Source organism: Pantherophis guttatus, chromosome 1 (assembly GCF_059756535.1).
Source record: "Pantherophis guttatus breed Tessera chromosome 1, ASM5975653v1, whole genome shotgun sequence".
NCBI lineage: Eukaryota > Metazoa > Chordata > Lepidosauria > Squamata > Colubridae > Pantherophis > Pantherophis guttatus.
In genome coordinates this window covers 273,979,700-273,997,971 of record NC_142063.1, presented here as the reverse complement: position 1 = coordinate 273,997,971, position 18,272 = coordinate 273,979,700, and the positions used below count along the sequence as shown (strand labels likewise).

Genomic DNA, 18,272 nt, shown 5'->3' with positions numbered 1-18,272 from the left:
TGGATTCTAAAGAAATATATATGAAGAAAATGATGGATGCACTCTTCCAGCATTGTCTTGTCTGTTTGGTTGTAAAATATGTGAGCAACCAATCTCTTTGTGAGCAATTAAACTTGTGCAGCTTGCCACGTCTGTCACATATGCTTTCCCTAATTTTCTTGGAAAGAATCAGTTTTTGGATGCAAGGAGAACTATTTAAAATCAAAGCCATTTACGTCATTGAAGTCTTTTCCTTAAAACATACAATTGCTGAGAACCAATACAGTATACCATACCAACCAAACTAATCAAATCATTAAAAGATAGTGAATCAGTGGTGGGTTGCTACCAGTTCATCCTGGTTCAGGCAAACCAGTAGCAGCGGCAGCAGGAGGCTCCACCCACCCAGATGTCATCAAATATGATCTGTGCATGCATAGATGTGGTCCGCGCACAAGTGAACTGGTAGCAAAGGTAAGTGAAACCCACCCCTGTAGTGAATATTGCACTAAGGTGTTGTGGGGTTTTTTTTGTAATGCTCTCCTATCACTTTTACCAGGTGTTTTTCATTCTGAACCTATTGAAAAATGTTCTTTTGCAATTTTATTTAGAAAGAACTGTTTGTCAATCTTATGACACGTTTTGCACAGATAGCAAATTGGAAGATTCAACAAGAAAGTAAGGAGATCCTGCAAGCTTGAATTCTGCCCTTCCTGTAGCCTCAGTTGCAGAAACTCACCATATGGTTTTGACTCAACCGTATGAAGTTTTAAACATTTCATAAGATTCCTGCCAAGAAAACCTAAAAATGTAACAATTATTTTTACATTAAACCCCATTCTTTCCATGAAGCTACTCCTGCAGTTTAAGGCAGCCCACAAAGCAATGACATTTTTATTACTGACTTTGAGGATACCGTGATGTATTATAACCATTTATATTTTAGTTTCTCCAGTTCTCCAGAAGTATAATGAGTTTATTTTTATGTACTTATTTATAACGGGCCATAAACCAAGGGGAGGGGGGGGAGAAAAACTGCCTCTTTTGCACTAATTAAAAGTAAAAACCCAAAAATACATAAGCAGCAATATTTAGAACACAACAAAAGTCACTATAATGAGTAGGTCAAACACAACAAAGAGTAAAGTATTATAACGGGTATTGTGGTTTGATACAAAGATTAGTGGGAGGTCCTGGAACAAGGCAGTCAACAGTTATAGAACAGAAAGATGAAAAGAAAAGAAGTTGAGCTTAGCTGGTTGCAGACTAACTCCCCAGTTTATGATGGCTATAACCACAGCTAGGAATCTTGGCTATTTTGCTGAAGACATTTTGCAATAGCTGATTTGTAATTGTTGATTGTGATAGGTGGGGAGGCTTGCTATTAATGGTTCTGGGAAAACATAGTGCCAATTCAGCTCCAGTTGAACAATGACAAATATACCTCTTAATTAAGTACACTCTGTTATAAACAACAGCTTAATTCATTTAGAGGAAATTTCATCATACACAATGAATCTTGTTAGAACACTGTGACTTATTCCAATCAGGTAGGAAAATATTGCATAGTTGTGACTGAAATAATAGTTCTTCTCTCTCATCCTTGTGTGAGGACTTGTAATTTAACATTTCTCTGAACTTTAAAATATTGTAACTGACACAGTATGTTTAGCCATGCTGTATGGGGATGTCTGATCTCTATTTACAATCTCCTTTCAAAATACAATTGTGTCAAAATTTTAGGTATTTTCTACGATTGACACTTTCTAGTCAGTCTAAAGAATGAACCTGTAAAAATATACGATGACTTCCATCATTGTAATAGCAATGTTGAATCTTTTCATTACAAGCTGTCTAAAATATATTATTATTACAGCTGCATTAAAATGATATACACAGGAAGAAAAATATTATACTAATGAATAAAAGGTGCAGAAAGAAAGGCAACTGATATAGCTGATTATGGCCAGCAGCTTATTTTTCACAAATTTATCTAAAAGAATGTAAATCTTATCTGCCTATAGTTCTTCCTTTCACCACTCTTCAATCACTCATTCATTGGTTGAATTTATAATTATCAGAGATAAACTTAAGCACTTATCTATCATACATATACCTATGATGGATATTTTGTGGCACGCCATTTAGCATTGATTTGATGCCTCATCCAATATCAAATGGAGAACAATAGGATTCAATTGAACTGTGACAAAATGGAGTGACTTTGGGTTTTAGGTCTTCTGTTTCTGGGATTTTTCCATCTTTGATACTGGATGGGGTGTGGAATTTCCCTCGACAAAGTGTATAATATGGGGATCCATCTAGATTTATAGCTCCTGTTTGGGCAACAGGTGATAGTCATGGCTAAGAGGGCCTTTGCACTGCTTTGTTTGTGCACCAGTTGGCTGCCTTCCTGGATCATGAAGGACTTCTCACAGTCACTCATGCCCTGGTCACCTTCAGAATGGAATGCTATAACATGTTCCACATGGTGCTGCCCTTGAAGAGCATCTGGAAACTTCTGCTGATGGAGAATGTGACTATATGGAGAGTTAGGTGTGCCCTTAAAAGGACACACATTACATCTCTATTTCATGAGCTGTGTTGATTGCCAGTTTGCTTCTGGCTGCAAATGCAGGTGCTGGTTTTGACCTTTAAAGCCATACGGTACATGACATGGGACCAGATTATTTCAGGGACTGCCTCTTCTAAGTTACATGAGAACTGTGATGGTGCAGTGGTTAGAATGCAATATTCTAACTCTGCCAACTGCCAGATGTTTGATCCTGACCAGTTCAAGACTGACTCTGCCTTTCACCCTTCTGAGGTCAGTAAAATGAGGATCCAGATTTTAAGGGGCCAATATGCTGACTCTGTAAACCACTTAGAGAGGGCTGTAAAGCACTATGAAGCAGTATATAAATGCTATTGCTATTGCTACATGTACCCATCCCACCACATTAGTCAGGAAGAGTACACTGTGGGTCCTGGAGCTCCATCTGGCAGGACCCAGACAGTGTGCCTTTTCTGCTATGGCCCCCATTCCTCTGGAACATCATTCCCCCTGAAATGAAGTTAGCTCAATCTCTGGTAACCTTTTGGAAGGCCCTTAAAACATGCTTTGTCACCTGCAGTGTGGATCCTAGGGAGAGTTCTCAAGATGGTCCTATGTGGTGTAATAGTGGCTATATAAATATGCTAAATAAATAAAGTATAATGTAGCCATTTCACTCCTCAAACATCTCTTCAAGGGCAAAAACACATCAGTGATGCTGATTCAGCAGGCTATAGACTCACTCCTGTGGCCTACAACCACTGTAGACATGGAAATGTAATCCTTAATAAATGAAAAGCTTGGTGTTCCTTTTCCTACCTATCCGACATGGTTACTTTTCCTAATAGAAAAGTATTGTGCTTCAGCTTCTTGCTTGCTTGCCTTACAATACCTTTGTAGATATAATAACCAGGCGAGAACTGTATGGGTGGTCACGCCATGTATTTATATAATGGCATTAAATTAGTGGCAGTTTTATTTCCAGTCCATTTCCTAGTGCCTCCAGAAGGGAATTTGACTTAAAAAAAAAAAAAAAAACCCACAGCTGCACACTGGTTTAATATTTTTATTGGCCTCTATCCATCACAATCCAAGATTCAACTTTCTGATCAGATGCTGCCAACCCAGAACCATTTGTATATGTGTGAAACTGGTATTTGTTTATCCAAATGTGCAATGTCTTACATTTATTTATGGGAAGCCACATTTCTCATTTGTTGCTAAAATGAATCACTTTGCAATTCCTTCTTTTATTTTTTACTTGGTTGAATCATTGGGTAACCTCTGTGATCTTGGCTAGACTTATGACATCTGAACAGCAGTAAGATGCAAAAGAGCTAGATGAAAGCAAAGAGAGAAAAGAATCTAGATTCTGCAATCCAGATTGGCATTCCTAGATCTCAGTGGTCTTTCCTGACTCCAGATGGCATTGTGAAATCTACTGTAGAATGTATATATCAAACTGATTTGAACCTTTACAACATTCTCAATTTACATCTATTTAACCCAAAACCTTTAAGCAAAGTTAGCAATCTTTGTTACAGAACAGCTTTGTTCAGAGAGCTCCTGAACAGTTTCTACTGCTGGTCCATATATCACCTCAGCATATCCTTATTGAAAAAGAAGGCCCTTCTGGGAACAGGTCTGTTACTAATACTAAGTTCTGCTTCTTGGGTATGCACTTGTTGAGTTGGATTTTGAAACTACAAGTTCTGCTACTCTCTAGCCAAGTGTTAGATCAGGTTACATTCCAATATCAGAAAAGAATCAGTTTGTAACCCAAGGAAATTGTTCCAAGAGCTTGTTCCTTGGGAAAGAAACTACTATAGTTCTCATTTTCTGAGATGAACTTGTTATTCCAGTTCAGGAATCTCTGGCTTTTTCTCCAAATAGTGTACTCTGGTAGGGAACATTATAATAACCCTGAACGGATCTCAGAAATAGACCCTCTCTGAAGCAACAAAGAAAGCATCTCAGATATTCTGGCTGAGGAATTATGGGAGTTGAAATCAACACATCTTAAAGTTGCCAAGGTTGAGAAACCCTCTCATACATAAAAGTTCTGAATCAGATAGATTAAATATTCGTTTCCTAAAACACTGACCAGTTATTTATTTATTTATTTATTGGGCTTTTAGCCCTCACAGTCAAGGAGACATTTAATGATTTACAGTATATGCATAAAAATACAATAAAACCCCCTTGGTTGAACAAATCAGATAAAACAAATAGAAAACAGAATAAAAGTTTTCAAAGAACCTAATCCCAATGCAATTGGATGAATTAGATCAATTACCTTCTTTTCATGATCCTATGATCCAGTATTCCTTACTAGAACCAGATGAACTCAATTAAAAAACCCCAAATTCCTATCTCTTAAGATCTGGAAAATCTCACCCTTGGATCCATACACTGAGTCATGATACTATAATCCTTCCTTGTTTATATTCTCTGATTTTGCAGTGTGGGTCACTGTCTTAAGTCTTGCTATAGATATCAGAACGGAATTGGTTTTGATTGCCTGACTGGAAAATATTAACCTGAACACTAGTAACTATTGTTTTTGAATCACTGTTACCAAAGGGAAAAGGGGGATAATTATATCTCTCCTTTGCTGGACTTCCACCAAATGTGTGTTTGCATAATGAAAAGAAGATTTGGGAGATTTTACTCATATTATCTGTCTATTTGGCCTGGTAGGCAAAAATCAAAATTCTCTGGATTTTAAATGCCTTTAATCTTTTTTAAAAAATATAATAAATAAATAAGAGGGTGATAATGATAAGAACAATATGTACTCATTGTACGATTTACTTGTGTGGCTTGATTGGATTGACTCCCATACATATATTTGCCAAATTATTTCTGATTGAAAGGTATCCATTTCCAGCATCAACCTACTAGGCTCAGAACATTCTCATTAGCAGCTCCTTCCCATAACTTGCAGTTTATAAGGAATAGAAGAATCTGGTCAATCCAGTGAATTCCAGTGTTTGTACCAGGCAAATTCTCATGCAAGTTTGCCTTGCAACAGGGGTGGACAATTAATTATCTGAAGGGGCCACATGAGAAACTGGGACTGTTGTGGAGGGCTGCCACCGCCCTGCCCTCATACCCTGCCCCACCTCCTATGCCCTGCCTCAACCCCAATGCCTCTATTTCACTCCCTGACATCCCCGCTGCATTGCCCCGCCAACTTCTGCTGATGCCATACTGCTCCATATTGCCAATGCCCCACCCTGCCACCCTGCCATCCTGTCTCCAATGCTGTGGGCTTGTTCTGCCCCAGCTACGGACCCAAAGAACGCAGCACACACAAAGCCTGTACAAACCTTAGTTTACTAAATTAAATCAGTCTTTTTCAAACAAAGGCTGTCAATTAACTTTCTTAACAGCCAACAAGAATCCAAAGAATAAATAATCGTAATCTTACTAGGATTGGCAGAAAGCCCAGAAGCAATTTGCAGGACACTGATAAAAGAACTAAGATCCAGACGCGAAGGAGAGTGAACTAAGTTGTTCCCTGCAAATTGCCTCAGTTGTCGTCCATCCTTAAATAGGCTAAGGGAGTGGCCAATTAGCCCCAAGCCTTACTCTTGAGGAGACCTCCTCCTGAGGAGCCACTCCTGCCTTTTGGCAGCTCTGTGTACCCGTGCATTGAGAAGAGGCTCCTCCTCTTCTTCCTCTTCACCCATGGAAGCTTCTGGAGATTCTGAAGGCCCTGGCTGAATCCCCGCCTCTGGCACCACATCTTCTCCAGCCTCCTCATTGTCCGACTCGAGTGCCAACTGCACAGGCTGCTGGCGCAGCACCACACCAGCCCCCTCGCTATCAGAGTCAGCTACTAGCTGCACAGGCTGATGATGGGCCACAACAGGGCTGGACTGGGATGATCCCCAGGCCAGAGGTGGCCCATGGACTGTGAAATACAAAATCTCCATTCCTAAAGACCAACCTCTTCAAGCTTCTGCTTGAGGCTGTTTTTCTATGGCAAGAAAACTGGAGCTGCTTTCTGCCTTTGTTAAGATTTTTCTCCATTTCTCCTTCAGGGTGAATATTCTATCCTGCCTCTTTTTAAAATTAAGAATAAAGAATATTTTAATCTGGGGAAGGGGGGGAGGCTTCCTACAGTAGGATTAGTAGTTGTGGTTTATACTGTTTATCTGAACTACTTCAAAAGGCTGCCAACTGCCAATTTTCAAAATTCCAGAAAATTTAACCATTGATTCTTGAATGCTGGTGTGAGCTGGCCCCAGCACAGCATTATGTGCAACCTTCTTGACTTCCAATACTTCAATTCAAGTTCAGGAGGGAGTTCCACCCTGTTGTTATCCACTGAGGAGGCAGGGGAGAAATGATGAAATGTTTATTGTGCCATTGTGTACCCATCCCTTTGTACATCTGCCAGAATATTGCATGCACATATTTAAGGGATGGAGTGTCGTCATGACTTCAACACATACATTTTGTCACTCTGATCAAACCTTCAAATTCAACACTTGCCTCTGATTTTGCCTTTGAGAAAACTGTTAAAACCGTTTACTCTTTCCCAGTAAAAACTGTTAAACGAAACAGAAGATTTTTTTTCCAGCTTGCGGTTGATATAAAATTATTTGAAGTTATCTGCAGTTTAATTAAAGAATATGTATGGTTTAATAATTGGATTATTGTGTGTAAATCTCTCTACATAAGATTCCAGGCAGACAGACGCCAGAAAGGATATTATACTGTGAACTTTCATAACTTTCATGATGAACATTCCCAAGATTTTAATAATATAAATGACTTGGCAAGATTTCCTAAGAAGTCACCTCCTTCTCCGTAGGAACTTCACTGACCCAGATTATTTTTACAAATATATATATATATATATATATATTTATAAAATGGCCATTATTTAATAATTCTTTTTAAATGGATGATTCAGATGTGTAACCTGAGTGGTTGTCTGGGAATGCTGCAGGAATTTGGATTTATGATATCTGCTCCCCAAAAGGTCATTGTACCATTGGTCAATTTAATGCACAAAAATATCTTGCTTCAGACTGAAATTGCCTGAATTCTTGCTTTTGACCTAAGCAAGGAATTATGGAATACTTATTTGTATTACTGTGTGGCATAACGTTTATGATTCTGCCTGTGCAGAAGCCAGCATGTGGTACCTTCAATTACTTCTGATGCTCTACAATTACCAGATGCCATTAAAAAAAAAAAAAATCCAAGAAGTCTCCTAATAACCTGGAGAATATTTCATCAGTTGCTTTGCAGCCCATTGTAGCAGCCCTATGTCAGAGATGAGAACTGAAAAAGTTCTTCCTTCTCAGACATACCGTATTTTTTGGAGTATTAGACACACTCCCCCCCCCCCAAAAGAGGCTGAAAATTTGGGTGTGTCTTATACTCCGAATGTAGCTTTTTTGAAGCTTTTTTTCAGCCCTAACAAGGCGCTAGCGAGTGAAGCGATCTCCATGCTTTGCCTGCTTTTCTCATTGCTGCTCCCTCTCAGCTGTGCTTTAGAAGTTATTTTTTAGCCCTAATGAGGCGCTAGCGAGTGAAGCGATCCTCCGAGTTTCCCCTGCTTTTCTCATTGCTTCTCTCTCCAAAGATCAGCTGTGCTTTAGAAGCTGTTTTTTATCTCCAAGTAGGGGATAAAAAGCGTGCACGTGCACTCAAAACCAGCAAACTAATGTGCTGAAGCTGATCAGACTAAGGACACTAGCCAGATAAATACCTGATAGGCAGATTTTTTTTCCTATTTTCCTCCCCAAAAACTAAGCTGTGTCTTATACTCCGGTGTGTCTTATACTCCGAAAAATATGGTACATAAGGGAAGAAGTTCCTTCTTCTCATAATTGTAACAAAAATTCAGAAAGATATGAAGTCCTAAGGAGATAAAGCAATAGCAATGGCATCTAGATGTATATACTGCTTCACAATGCTTTACAGCCCTCTCTAAACTGTTTACAGAGTCAGCATATTTCCCCCAACAATCTGGGTCCTCATTTTACTGACCTCAGAAGGATGGAAGGCTGAGTCAACCTTGAACCAGTCAGGATTGAAATGCTGGCAGTTGGTAGAATTAGCCTGCAATATTGTATTCTAACCATTGAGTCACTATTGTGGCCCGTCAGCGGCCTGTGCAGTTAATAGCTGATTCTGACAGCGAGGAAGCTGATGTGGTGCTGCGCCAGCAGCCTGTGCAGTTGGCACTCGAGTCGGACAATGAGGAGGCTGGAGAAGATGTGGTGCCAGAGGCGGGGATTCAGCCAGGACCTTCAGAACCTCCAGAAGCTCCCATAAGTTAAGAGGAAGAAGAGGAGGAGCCTCTTCTCGATGCACGAGTGCGCAGAGCTGCGAAAAGGCAGGAGTGCCTCCTCAGGAGGTCTCCTCGAGAGTAAGGCTTGGGGCTAATTGGCACTCCCCTAGCCTATTTAAGGAAGAATGATGACTGATGCAATTTGCAGGAAACAAATTCATTCACATTCCTTCGAGTCTTGATTACAGAAATGTTTGATTTCGGCTCTTGTTTTTCTCTTATCAGTTTTCCTGCAAATTGCTTCTGGGCATTCTGCCAACCACAATAAGATTATGGTTATCTGAAATACTGTGCCTCAGATATTATTCTTTGAATTCTTGTCGGCTGTTAATGAAGTTAAATTAACAGCCCTTGTTCAGAAAAGACTGATTTATTGTACTTGTGTTCGAACAACTACTAAGAAAGCTCATTAGTAGTCTTTAATTAGTAAATTAAGGTTTGTACGGACTTTGTGTGTGCTGCGTTCTTTGGGGTCCGTAGCTGGGGCAGAACAGCCACCATAGCTCTGATATACTGAGAGATACTGATATTTTTCTCTACATGTCAACAGGGAATTGGATTGAGGATTTTATTTTTAAAAAATGCTTGGGTTTTTTTTTTTTGCCAATAATTCATTTTGAAGGATTTTATGTGTTATAATTGAACCAAGTTGTAAGTTAAATATCAAGTGACCCCGCTAAATTCATTTTTTGAAAAACAGAAGACAGAATGTTCTTCCTTATCTTGTAGGTGCCTTGCTTGATCCTTGATGCCTAAAAAATTTAAATAGGAGTATAATTGTTAGTGTTTGCTAAAACAACCAATCCCAAAGACTTTAGATGGCTCATCTCAAAATAAAACAGTATTGACAAAAATGTAAAGAAAAATAACCTCAAATAAAATAACAATATATCAAAATTAGAATGTAATACCAATAATAATTATGCTTGCAAATTCAATTTTTATGATGCTATAGCATCATTCAAGTGCATATTTTCTTAAGAACTTCAATTCTATGCTTTTATATCTAAGAATAAATCCCATTTAGTGGTGATTATTTCTAGGTAAGCCTGAATAGAATTGCATTCTGAAGTTTAAATTGCTTGTGATCTTTATTATTGATCAATAGATTATGTTGCATCAAGTTGTTTTCAACTTCCAGCTCCCACATAAATAAATAATTTTTGTGATCTTAGTAGGCATGCATAGCAGTGTTTCTCAATCTTATCCACTTTAAGATGGGTGGACTTCAACTCCCAGAATTTTACAGCCACCCATGCTGGTTGGGGAATTCTGGGAGTTGAAGTCCACCCATCTTAAAGTGGCTGAAGCTGAGAAACACTGATGCATCGAATTGCTTTGGAATGGAATCGAATGTTCTATGCATGTATTTGTAGATGTCATGTATGCTGATGAAATGGAAAGAGGATAATAGTGAAGGGCAATTCCTCTTGCTTCTTCTCTTCTCCAAAGAGGGCTCCAGTCTGACCCATATAGAGTTTAGGAAGACAGGAAGGGAGCCTATTTCTATTTTGCTTATAGAAATCTGCTAGCAAAACATTAGACCCCATCTTTGGAATGTGAAGTTTTTCACTGATTTATATTTAACTTTACAGTTTATAACAAAATTTCCCTCTGGTAAAATTGTGCTATGTGGAAAATATGGATAATATGCTCCTTAAGTTGTGGTTTAGAAACATTGTTTTTGAACAATATATCTCTGTTCATCACTAGACATTGCTTTAAAGCCTATTTATGTGCATATTATTTGGGATACTTTAAATACCATTTTGAAACAATTAAAATGAATGTTTTCAGTAATTATAATTTGCAATGACCTAATCGTCTTCCTATGGGAAACCACAGGACCATGGTGTCCAAGAAATAATAGCATATATACAATTGAAAGGGTGCATTGAGCCATTGAACCTAAGCTCTGCTCAATGCAGGAATCCAAACCAACCATTCCAGATAGATGATTATCCGGGGTGGGCTGCTGGGGGTTTGCAGGGGTTGAGGAGAACCTCTAGCTAAGATTCTGTGCAGTTTGGAGAACCCCCAAATCCCACTCTGGCTGGCCCCACCCACCCCTCCCCTCCCCTCCCAGGAGTCCCCCACGTGGCCCGTTTTAGATGCAGGTAAGTCCAGGGTGCACACAGAGGCTCGGGGAGTGTGAAAAACAGGCCTACCGGACGTTCAGGAAGAAACAGGCCCGTTTCTGGCCTCTGGAGGGCCTCCTGAGCCTGGGGAGGCTGTTTTTGCCCTCCCGGAGGCTTGAAGAAAGCCTCCAGAGCCCGGGAAGGGCAAAAATGCCCCCCACTGTGGTGCAGGAGACCAACTAGGCCATGTCCACCATGGCCACACTCACCCAGCAACCGGGCAGAGAACCACTTGCTAAAATTTTTGAAGTCCCCCCCCCGTCTGCTCCCGCCCCAAAACAAAGGACAGCCCACCACTTCTTTGAGGTATTAGTTCTGATATCAAATTGCCTTTTCTTTAGGATTTTTTAAAACAGGCAATTGAAATCAGTATGAAATCCATAATTATTCCATATCCTATGTTCCGCAACATGATGGCATAAATTTTGACCTCTTATCTATGACAGCCCTTTAGTATTCTCAGGGCTAAATATACCCTGCTTCTTCAATATCATTCAGTGGGCCTTAATAATTTTATTCTATGTACTTGTTCTAGTTTCTTTTAATATTTCTTTAATTTTGGGTGACCAAAATTGACACACAAAATATACTCGGATCCTTTAGGAAGATTCTCTCTTTATTATTGCTCTTCAGAACAAATCAAGACCCCAGAATCAAAGCTGTGTTCAAAGAATGGGCTCTATTTCATGTATAGTAAAAACTGGGTTGTTGATGGACACTGGGTTAAACTGGGTTTAAACGGACACCAAACTAAAGCAAGAGTGCTGAGCAACAGGGAGTGTTAGCATAATCAATATTCCTCAAGATTTATAGAAGTACAAATGTGTGTGTGTCAGAGAGGTGGGGGGAGGGAGGGAGAGAGGGAGAGAGAGAGAAGAGTTCCATGCCTAATCTGAGGACTAATATCTGGTTCTCCCAATTCTTATTCGTAGTGTGTGTGTGTGTGTGTGTGTGTGTGTGTACACTAAAATAAAATTCTCTATCACTCCTTCCTTTGAAATACAATCTTCTCAAAAACTCTGACACATAAGCATGTTGGGGCCCATTGACAAACAGGTGATTTCTGTGGAAGAAATATCAAAGTGAAGATGATTACAGCTGCAGTGGAATGAAGAACCAGCAAATGGACTGGCTTTTTGTGATTCTTCTCTGAACAAGGAAGGGATTCCCTGCAAGTGCCCTGCTCCTTTTGAGGAAACTATAAAACTATAGTCTCCATCTGGGAGTCAAAGAAATTCCATCTCTGCCCAAACTATGGTTGATGCTTTTATGGATACCAGGTTCACATACTTCCTTTTGTAATCACTTTTTGGAAACAGTTTGTTAACTGCTTTTCATCTACAGCACCTTGAATTGAAGGAAACATTGTGTTTCCTTAAATCCTTAATGTAATAAATTGTAAGTATAAGTTTAAGGACTTTTTAAAAAACTCTTTTTTGAATAAACAAAAAAAGAGTTTTTTTAAAGTCCTTAAACTTAGGACTTATTAGGACTTAAACTTAAACTTAGGCTTATTAGGACATTGATTTTGAAAGTCACAAACAGACTAGGGGTCTAAATTTTCCTTTTTACACTTTCTACTTTTTTTCTTTTAGTTTTTTTTATTGTAATATTTAGTAGAATTACTATAGAATAGAAAGAAATTGGCTGATGGATTTAGGTTTAAAAAAAACCTAATTAGATTTATTTTTTGTCATCTGTCCTTTTCTTCCAGTCTTCTTCCTTTTTTTAAAAAAAGACAGTTGTTCAGCAGTCAACCTTCAGACTGTTTAACTTATTTTGAGGCTGATTTAATATGTCACAGGTGGTTGAGTACTTTTAAAAAAGTGATTAAGGAATATACTAATCAAATTGGATTTGTTGCCTAACATGTAGGATATACTGTATTGGATTTTTTTCCTCATTTTAAAATATTTAATGAAACAGAAAGCAGTGGAGCAGAGAAGGTGGGTGGGGTTTTGGAAACATGTGGCAATTTAGGAAATGTTCCAACCATATAGCATTTGTTCTATATTCATTTTGACATGAGCAATGTAGAATGAGATTCAAACAATTGGTTAAGCCCAGAATATCCTGCAAAATTCATTGTATGGTTAGTTTGAAGTAACAGGTGTGACATGCCTTAGTATTAAGCATATGATCCAGAATCCACTCTGGGACTGCCAAAGTATAAACCATCATACAGAAGACTGAAATTTTTGAGTCTCTTTATTTTGGCCCTTTTCTTTGCAAAGACCTTTGGAAGTGTCATTTGCCAGATAAAATAGTTATTCCCTATATTTTTTGTTTTGTATTTAATAGTAAAATGATAAGGTATTTAGTGGAAATCTGATGTCCATGGAGGGATGAATTTAGGCTTCCTTTTGTACTAAAAGGATAAAGTTACTAGAGGTTTCATCCAGCATTGTCCTTTATACTAGTAAAATATACTCTGATATTGGATCAGATTCTGTCTCATCTTGAAGTCTCCATATGCCTTGAAATTTCTATCAGAATATTGTGGTAATATATTTAAAGTACACACATGGAAGTGGAGTATGGGGAACTAGGGTGGAGAAGGAGAACATAATACTGGCTTTAGCTTTATGATATGATTAGTAATAAAGAATAGAATAGAATAGAATAGAATTCTTTATTGGCCAAGTGTGATTGGACACACAAGGAAGTTGTCTTGCTGCATATGCTCTCGGTTTACATAAAAGAAAAGATACATTCATCAAGAAACATAAGGTACAACACTTAATGATAGTCATAGGGAACAAATAAGCAATCAAATCATATTAGGAAACAGTCAATATAAATCTTAAGGATACCAGCAACAAGGTTACAGTCATACAGTCATAAGTGGGAGGGGATGGGTGATAGGAATGATGAGAAGATTAATAATAATGCAGACTTAGTAACTAGTTTGACAGTGTTGAGGGAATTATTTGTTTAGGAGAGTGATGGCGTTCGGGGGAAAAACTTTTCTTGTGTCTAGTTGTTCTGGTGTGGAGTGCTCTATAGCGTCGTTTTGAGGGTAGGAGTTGAAACAGTTTATGTCTAGGATGCGAGGGGTCTGTAAATATTTTCACAACCCTCTTTTTGACTTGTGCAGTATACAGGTCCTCAATGGAAGGCAAGAATATATGGCCAAATTTAGCCTGAATATGAAAATATCTGAATATGATTTTCCTCTTTAGTTGAAGAATTTATGGAAGTGTTTCAAAGTGCTACTTCTTCTAAAGCAGGTCCTTCCATCAATTATCTATCTAAGAGGTCTCTTTTGGTTCCTTATTTTCTTCTTAAAGAGGATCATGCCAAAATCATGCTAGGCTTTTGTGCCATGTCATCTAATGAACCCACATCTTGGCTGCAATTAATGTTTCTCTGCATTTTGGGGAATTGCTAAATGGTTGAATCCAGTTTTTTATTTTGTATAATTTTTGACACCAAATTGCTTGCTTTTTCTATGCTTCAGCAGCTTCCGCTAGTGCCTTTTTAGTATTCTCCCAGCCTTTCCTCCTAGTCCTCTACATCAGCTTTCATTTTTGGCCACCAAAACTGCCTCCTGGCCAAATGCAGCGTTTTCAAGAATCCGAAATGGCCAGCCAACCTGGATTCATGGCTGCACTGTAGTATTTCCAGCCTTAAGCTGGTGGGGACATATAGTTTCTAACCCTTCTAAGCCAGTCCATCTCTCATGGTCAAGATATCCCCATTATCTATGAACCATGGGTCGTCTGGGAACACTGCCTTCAGTGCCGCCGTCAGCTTATCCTGGCTGGGGTCTGGTTGTCATCTGGTTTGACCCCTGGTGGTGACATGTGCAGCTGATTGTGAGGGGGGAATGATGGCCTGGACGTCTTCCCTGCAGCTATCAAATTGGGGGTTTCTTCATAGGGCATCAGCTAGTAGATTCTTTCCAGCTGGGATGTACTCCAGCCTGAATTTGAACCATCTGAAGTACTGTGCCCAGCGGATTTGTTTGGGAGATAGTTTCCTAGGGGTTTTTAGAGCTTCGAAGTTTTTATGATCAGTCCAGACCTCAAAAGGCACTTTGCCCCCTTCTAGAAAATTGCTATAGCCGTCCTCCCACATGATGGTTGCTCCCCATTTATCTAGCCACGTGAGTCCCAGTATGATTGATTCAGTCATTTTTGGAGCTGTCACTGGAAAAATCACTGAATATGAGACCCTGCTTACCTTTTGAGATCAGCCAAGGTCAACTCTTAGTTTCTGCCAAGAAAGAGAGGCCATACTAATTTAATGGCATAGATTAAAAACAAAGGTACTTCTTGCTAGTACTTGGTTGTCACAGGAGAGGTGTTGTTGCTGTCAAAACCATGAGTCCAACAGCGCTTTATTGTTGCCTCTTCCAACAGAGTTCTTTGTGCAAAAACATTTGCTCTAATCTTTGTCCTTCCACATGTAACAGTTTAGCAGGTTTAGCAAGTGGGCTATGGTTCAGCTAATAGGACTTGCTTGAAGTCCAGGTGTACACCCAAGATAATTCATGCTATATTTTTTTAATTTAGAACGCCGAATTCATTAAGCAGCATAAATGAAAACAAAACAAAACAAAAAGTACAACATTATTAACAATTGTATTTGAGAACTGAATTGCCTGTGTTTTTGGATGAAGATATTACTGGATAGTTTTCCACAACATCTGTAGCTGATTAAATGTATGTTTCTAGACACTTTCCCTCCACATCTATGTATTTTAAATAACAGAGAAATACGGTTTATTCCAGCGCTAATGGGGGAGCCACAGCTCTTTAGATTAGAAGGAAGAAAATAGGGAATGATATAGCTGCTTTTGTTGAGAGAAGACCAAAGTAGAGGTAGAGATTGCGACTGATCTGATAAAAATAAAAATGGTAATAGCTCAAAGTATTGCGGTTATTACAAAGAGAACTGACTAAATGTATCAAAACATAGCAGCCAAAGAAGCTGATTTGATCTGATTTGGTTAAATTAGCTAGAGCCTTACCACATCCCCCTTACATCTTTATAGAAGGGTAGCAAAAAAGAAAGAGGAATCTTTCTTTACAGCCCCAAACTGACGATGGATATTGTATTTCAGTGGTGGAATTCAAATTTTTTTTACTGCCGGTTTTGTGGGTGTGGCTTGGTGGGCGTGGTGTGGCTTGGTGGGCGTGGCTTGGTGGGCATGGCAGGGGAGGGATACTGCAAAATCTCCATTCCCACCCCACTCCGGGGGAAGGATACTGCAAAATCTCCATTCCTACCCCATTCCAGAGGAAGGATACTGCAAAATCCCCATTCCCTCCCCACTCTTGTGGGAAGGATATTGCAAAATCTCCATTCCCACCCCACTCTGGGGCCAGCTAGAGGTGGTATTTGCCGGTTCTCCAAACTATTCAAAATTTCCACTACTGTTTCTCCAGAACCTGTTAGAACCTGCTGAATTTCACCCCTGCTGTATTTATTAAATGTGCAGTGTAGTTTGATCTTTGCTGATTAGGCATTCCAAGGTTTTGGAATGAATGTGAATGACGCTTCTTCAAATCACAACCAGCCATGAATCTCATTGCAGTCATTTCAGACATGCTAAAAATTTATCCACTCTGCTCCTCCAAATATCATACAAAGTGGAGGAAATTGGTGTGTATATTGCACAGGATAATGTATATTCTCTGTAAAATCCCCATTCCCTCCCTACTCCAGGGGAAGGTTATTGCAAAATCCCCATTTCCTCCCAATCAGCAGGGACTCGGAAGGCAGAGAATAGATGGGGCAGGGCCAGCCAGAGGTGGTATTTGCCGGTTCTCTGAACTACTCAAAATTTCCGCTACTGATTCTCCAGAACTGGTCAGAATCTTCTGAAACCCACCTCTGGTGCTGACCCACATTAAAAATGTGCTTGAACCCAATTACATACATGTTACCAAACAGCTCTAAGTTGCTTCTGAAATCGATAGGAAGTATAGCTTAAAGATTCATTATGACAAGTCAGATTACTTGCAATACAATATGAAAAGATCCTGATTAATGGAGACTACTTCTGAAATAATTTGAGAACTATAGAATTGACTGAATACCAGTTTTGACCAGGGTGAAATGCTCCTGGTTCGGACCGGATCACCCGATCCGGTAGCGATGGCGGTGGGTGGTTCGGAGAATCGGTAGCAAAAATCCCTGCCCTCCCCCCATGCCCAGCTGAGCTGCATTATCATCAGAGACTTTTTTTTTTACTTTTAAAAGCATTTTTTCTACAACCTCTTTGGCCGAAAAAATGCTTTTAAAAGTAAAAAAAAAAAAGCCTCTGATGATCGTGCGACTCAGCGAAGAGGCCGAAGAGGTTGTAGAAAAAATGCTTTTAAAAGGCTCTGACGATCCCAGCTGAGTTGCCTGATTGTCAAAGCCTTTTAAAAACATTTTTTCTACAACCTCTTAGAGGTTGTAGAAAAAATGCTTTTAAAAGAAAAAAAAAAGCTCTGATGATGAACCTAGCAATACAGGCTGGGAAGGTCATTTCTGGGAAATGTTTGGTGCTCCAAATCTGTAAGAATAGGATACCATTGTAAAATGTTTGATAGCCTTTTTTGCTTGCTGCAATAGTCATGCTACTGAATTTTTATGTATAATCCAGATTTTATGTGTGCAGGAGGAAAGCAACTATTGAAAATTGACTCTCATCCTCACTTTTTGTATCCTGCACTAGTGAATAGTAACTTGGGTAGTATTTTGTCTCATAGCTTTGGACAAGAAAATATTGCTATAGGTAGAAACAAGTGATAGAATATTTGTATTATGACGCATTCTATTATAATGAAAAATACGTTGGTCAAGGGGATTTATAAACAAGGGTATTAATGTTCAATACAGCAAATTCTCAAAAAGGCTTATTAAAGACAAAATCAGTTCATCCCCATGTGTCACAGAGAAGAGGGGATCAACTTATTTTCCAAAGATCCTGAGGCAGGACAAGAAGTAATGGATGGAAGCTTATCAAAGAGAGATCCAACCCAGAATGAAAGATAAAGTTCCTGTCAGTGAAAACAATCAATCAACAGCTTGCCTCCAAAGTTGTGGGTGCGCCACCACTGGCAGTTTTTAAGAAGAGGGTGGACAGCTATTTGTCCAGAATGGTATAGGTCTCCTGCTTGAGCAGGGGGTTGGACTAGAAGACCTCTCCAAGGTCCCTTCCAAAGCTAGTATTCTGTAATTCTATATATCTATTTTGACTCATATCCAGGGGTGAAATGCTCCTGGTTTGGTCAGGATTGGGCGATCCGGTAGCGATTGTGGCAGGTGGTTTGGAGAACCGGTAGCGATG

The 18,272-nt window shown here is 39.2% G+C and overlaps 1 long non-coding RNA gene across 1 annotated transcript in view; it reads left to right on the top strand.

Annotated features, from left to right (window-relative positions):
* The first annotated feature begins 271 nt into the window (after window positions 1-271).
* LOC148116857 (uncharacterized) overlaps window positions 272-18,272 on the top strand; it is a 115,451-nt gene continuing 97,450 nt past the window's right edge. The window contains exon 1 of the long non-coding RNA XR_015731443.1: window positions 272-453. This is a non-coding gene — a long non-coding RNA (uncharacterized LOC148116857). The remainder of the gene's footprint in view (window positions 454-18,272) is intronic.